At 40.5% G+C, this 5,692-nt stretch overlaps 1 pseudogene; it reads right to left on the bottom strand.

The window, feature by feature from the left end:
- Positions 1-1,052: 1,052 nt before the first annotated feature.
- Positions 1,053-1,985, bottom strand: LOC133245355 (craniofacial development protein 2-like; annotated as a pseudogene).
- Positions 1,986-5,692: the final 3,707 nt, after the last annotated feature.

Below are 5,692 nucleotides of genomic sequence, written 5' to 3'. Positions count from 1 at the left end.
TTCAGAATTTTCCACAGTTTATTGTGATCCACACAGTCAAAGGCTTTGGCATAGTCAATAAAGCAGAAATAGATGTTTTTCTGGAACTCTCTTGCTTTTTCCATGATCCAGCAGATGTTGGCAATTTGATCTCTTGTTCCTCTGCCTTTTCTAAAACCAGTTTGAACATCAGGAAGTTGACGGTTCACATATTGCTGAAGCCTGGCTTGGAGAATTTTGAGCATTACTTTACCAGCGTGTGAGATGAGTGCAATTGTGCGGTAGTTTGAGCATTCTTTGGCATTGCCTTTCTTTGGGATTGGAATGAAAACTGACCTTTTCCAGTTCTGTGGCCACTGCTGAGTTTTCCAAATTTGCTGGCATATTGAGTGCAGCACTTTCACAGCATCATCTTTCAGGATTTGGAATAGCTCAACTGGAATTCCATCACCTCCACTAGCTTTGTTCGTAGTGATGCTTTCTAAGGCCCACTTGACTTCACATTCCAGGATGTCTGGCTCTAGGTCAGTGAACACACCATCGTGATTATCTGGGTCGTGAAGATCTTTTTTGTACAGTTCTTCTGTGTATTCTTGCCATCTCTTCTTAATATCTTCTTCTTCTCTTAGGTCCATACCAGTTTTGTCCTTTATCGAGCCCATCTTTGCATGAAATATTCCTTTGGTATCTCTGATTTTCTTGAAGAGATCCCTAGTCTTTCCCATTCTTTTATTTTCCTCTATTTCTTTGCATTGATCACTGAAGAAGGCTTTCTTATCTCTTCTTTCTATTCTTTGGAACTCTGCATTCAGATGTTTATATCTTTCCTTTTCTCCTTTGCTTTTTGCTTCTCTTCTTTTCACAGCTATTTGTAAGGCCTCCCCAGACAGCCATTTTGCTTTTTTGCATTTCTTTTCCATGGGGAGGGTCTTGATCCCTGTCTCCTATACAATATCACGAACCTCATTCCATAATTCATCAGGCACTCTATCTATCAGATCTAGGCCCTTAAATCTATTTCTAACTTCCACTGAATAATCATAAGGGATTTGATTTAGGTCATACCTGAATGGTCTAGTGGTTTTCCCTACTTTCTTCAATTTAAGTCTGAATTTGGCAATAAGGAGTTCATGGTCTGAGCAACAGTCAACTCCTGGTCTTGTTTTTGCTGACTGTATAGAGCTTCTCCATCTCTGGCTGCAAAGAATATAATCAATCTGATTTCGGTGTTGACCATCTGGTGATGTCCATGTATAGCGTCTTCTCTTGTGTTGTTGGAAGAGAATGTTTGCTATGACCAGTGCATTTTCTTGGCAAAATTCTATTAGTCTTTGCCCTGTTTCATTCCTATTCCAAGGCCAAATTTGCCTGTTACTCCAGGTGTTTCTTGACTTCCTACTTTTGCATTCCAGTCCCCTATAATGAAAAGTACATCTTTTTTGGGTGTTAGTTCTAAACGGCCTTGTAGGTCTTCATAGAACCGTTCAACTTCAGCTTCTTCAGCACTACTGGTTGGGGCATAGACTTGGATTACTGTGATACTGAATGGTTTGCCTTGGAAACGAACAGAGATCATTCTGTCGTTTTGGAGACTACATCCGAGTACTGCATTTCAGACTCTTTTATTGACCATGATGGCTACTTCATTTCTTCTGAGGAATTCCTGCCCACAGTAGAAGATATAATGGTCATCTGAGTTAAGTTCACCCATTCCAGTCCATTTCAGTTCACTGATTCCTAGAATGTTGACATTCATTCTTGCCATCTCTTGTTTGACCACTTCCAATTTGCCTTGATTCATGAACCTGACATTCCAGGTTCCTATGCAATATTGCTCTTTACAGTATTGGACCTTGCTTCTATCACCAGTCACATCCACAGCTGGGTATTCTTTTTGCTTTGGCTCCATCCCTTCATTCTTTCTGGAGTGATTTCTCCACTGATATCCAGTAGCATATTGAGCACCTACTGACCTGGGGAGTTTCTCTTTCAGTATCCTATTATTTTGCCTTTTCATACTATTCATGGGGTTCTCAAGGCAAGAATACTGAAGTGGTTTGCCATTCCCTTCTCCAGTGGACCACATTCTGTCAGATCTCTCCACCATGACTCACCCATCTTGGGTTGCCCCACGGGCATGGCTTAGTTTCATTGAGTTAGACAAGGCTGTGGTCCTAGTGTGATTAGATTGACTAGTTTTCTGTGAGTATGGTTTCGCTGTGTTTGCCCTCTGTGTATGTATGTGTGTGTATGTGTGCATATCTGTACATGCATGTGCAATCATGGGCAGACATGTGGACACATCCATGTACTGGAGTTAGACTTGGTCAGACAGCCCTCCATGAATGTGGAAGAGGGAGAGGAGCCAAGTAACATGGAAATGCTTGTCACTCATGAGGTCATAAGGTATCTGAGTTAGTAAATTAGATGGGATTTCTTGGGACAATAATCATACCTCTTACCTTTTACTGGGAATTTACTAGATTACTCGACACCATATATAACTGACTTAAAATCCTCTTTAGCCCTATGAAATTGGCATTAGATTTCCTGTTTTACAGATGAGGGAAATGAATCTCAGAAAGGTTGAAGGTAGGAATTGAATATAAATTTCAGTGGCTCTAAAGTCTCACTCTTTCTACAAAACCCCACTTTTGAGACAATCGCTATACTCTTCTTTAAAATGGAAGTAGAGTTGACTTACAATATTATATTAAATTTGGGTGTACAGCATAGTGAATCAAAAATTTTATAAATTATACTCCATTTAAGTTATTATAAAACACTGGCTATATCCCCCATGATGTCCAATATATCCTTGTAGCTTATTTTTATACATCAGAGTTTATACCTCTTAATCCCCTACTCCAATATTATAGAATCCCCCTTCTTTCTCTCACTGGTAACCACTAGTTTGTTTTCTTTGAGTTTGTTTTTGTTTGTTATGGTCATTCTTTTTTTTTTTTTAATTGTTTTTATATTCCACATATATGTAATAACATACAGTGTTTTCTCTTTTTTTCTGAATTATTTTTCTAAGTATAATATCCTTTAGGTCCATACATATTGTCACAAATGGAAATATTTTTATGACAGAATAGTACTCCACAGGAGTGAGGAAACAGACTCTTGGTAGGCACAAACAAAACCTTGTGTACACAAGAACCCAGGAGAAAGGAACAGTGACCCCACAAGAGAATGAGTGAGTCAGACTTATGTGTGAGTATCCAGGAGTCTCCTGAGAAGGTGTAGGTTGACAATGGCCTGCTGCGGGGTCTGGAGCACTGAAGACAACGGTCCTGGGAGCTGCGGGGTGTTCTAACATAAGTCCTTTTGAAGGAGGTCACCATTACCCCTACCATATCTCGGCCTCAGGCCAAACAATAGGGAGGGAACACAGCCCCACCCATCAACAGAAAATTGGTAAAATGTTTACTGAGCATGGCCCCACCCATCAGAACAAGACCCAGATTCCCCCACAGCCTGTGGGACCTCCCATCAGGAGGCTTCCACAAGGCTCTTATCCTTATCCATCAGAGGGCAGACAGAATGAAAACCACAATCACAGAAAACTAACCAAACTGATCACATGGACCACAACCTTGCCTAACTCGATGAAACTATGAGCCATGTTGTGTAGGACCACCCTAGATGAATGGGTCATGGTGGAGAGTTCAGACAAAATGTGGTCCATTGGAGAAGGGAATGGCAAACCATTTCAGTATCCATGCTTTGAGACCCCCATGAACAGTATGAAAGGCAAAAAGATATGACACTGAAAGATGAGTACACCAGGTCAGTAGGTGCTCAATATGCTACTGGAAAAAAGTGGAAAAATAGCTCAAGAAGGAATGAAGAGGCTGAGCCAAAGCAAAAATAATGCCCAGTGATGGATGTAACTGGTGATGGATGTAAAGTCCAATGCTGTAAAGAACAATGTTGCATAAGAGCCCGGAATATTAGGCCCATGAATCAAGGTACATTGGAAGTGGTCAAACAGGAGATGGCAAGAGTGAACATCGACATTTTAGGAATCAGTGAAATAAAATGAATGAGAAGGGGTGAATTTTATTCATATGACCATTTACCTACTATGGGATTCCCTGGTGGCTCAGACAGTAAGGCGTCTGACCACAATGCAGGAGACCAAGGTTCGATCCCTGGGTTGGGAAGATCCCCTGGAGAACTGAATGGCAACCCACTCCAATATTCTTGCCTAGAAAATTCCATGGATGTAGGAGCCTGGTGGGCTACAGTCCATGGGGTCGCAGAGTCGGACATGACTGAGCGACTTCACTTCACTTCACTTACCTACTACTATGGGCAAGAATCCCTTAGAAGAAATGGAGTAGCCCCCATAGGCAACAAAAGAGTCCAAAATGCAGTACTTGGGCACAAACTCAAAAATGACAGAATGATCTTTGTTTATTTCCAAGGCAAACTATTTAATATCGCAGTAATCCAAGTCTGCACCAACCACTAATGCCGAAAAAGTTGAAGTTGAATGGTCCTATGAAGGCCTACAAAATCTTCTAGAACTAACATCAAAAAAAAAAAAAAAAGTCCTTTTCATCATAGGGAACTGGAATGCAAAAGTAGAAAGTGAAGAGGTAGCTGGAGTAACAGGCAAGTTTGGCCTTGGAGTACAAAATGAAGCAGGGCAAAGGCTAATAGAGTTTTGCCAAGATAACACATTGGTCATAGCAAACACTCTCTTCCAACAACACAGGACAGGATTCTACACATGGACATAACCAGATGGTCAATACTGAAATCAGATTGATCATATTCTTTGCAGCCTAAGATGGAGAAGCTCTATATAGTTAGCAAAAACAAGACCAGGAGCAGATTGTAGTACAGACCATGAACTGCTTATTGCAAAAATGAGACTTAAAGTGAAGAAAGTAAGGAAAATCACTATGCCATTCATGTATGACCTAAATCAAATCCATTATGATTATACAGTGGAAGTGACAAATAGATTCAAGGCATTAGATCTGATAGACCGAGAGCCTGAAGAGCTGTGGAGGGAGGTTCAAGACATTATACAGAAGGTGGTGATCAAAACCATCCCCAAGAAAAAGAAATGCAAAAGGGCAAAATGGTTGTCTTAAAAGGCCTTACAAATAGCTGAGAAAAGAAGAGAAGCAAAGGCAAGGGAGAAAAATAAAGATATCCATCTGAATGCAGAGTTACAAAGAAGAGCAAGGAGAGATAAGAAAGTCTTCCTACATGATCAATGAAAAGAAATAGAGGAAAACAATAGAATCGAAAAGACTAGAGATCTCTTCAAAAAAATTAGAGATACCAAGGGAACATTTCTTGCAAAGATGGGCACAATGAAGGACAGAAAAGGTATGGCCCTATTGGAAGCAGCAGATATTAAGAGGTGGCAAGAATACACAGAAGAACTGTACAAAAAGATCTTCATGACCCAGATGACCATAATGGTGTGATCACTCACCTAAAGACAGACACCATGGAATGCAAAGTCAAGTGGGCCTTAGGAAGTGTCACTATGAACAAATCTAGTGGAGGTGATGGAATACCAGTTGAACTATTTCAAATCCTGGAAGATGATGCTATAAAAGTGCTGTACTGAATATGCCAGCAAATTTGAAAAACTCAGCAGTGGCCACAGGACTAGAAAAGCTCAGTTTCATCCTTATCCCAAAGAAGGGCAATTTAAAGAATGTTCAAAATACCGCACTAT

The sequence above is a fragment of the Bos javanicus genome, chromosome 3 (assembly GCF_032452875.1).
Source record: "Bos javanicus breed banteng chromosome 3, ARS-OSU_banteng_1.0, whole genome shotgun sequence".
In the NCBI taxonomy this organism is placed as follows: domain Eukaryota; kingdom Metazoa; phylum Chordata; class Mammalia; order Artiodactyla; family Bovidae; genus Bos; species Bos javanicus.
This window is presented reverse-complemented; position numbering and strand designations above follow the sequence as displayed.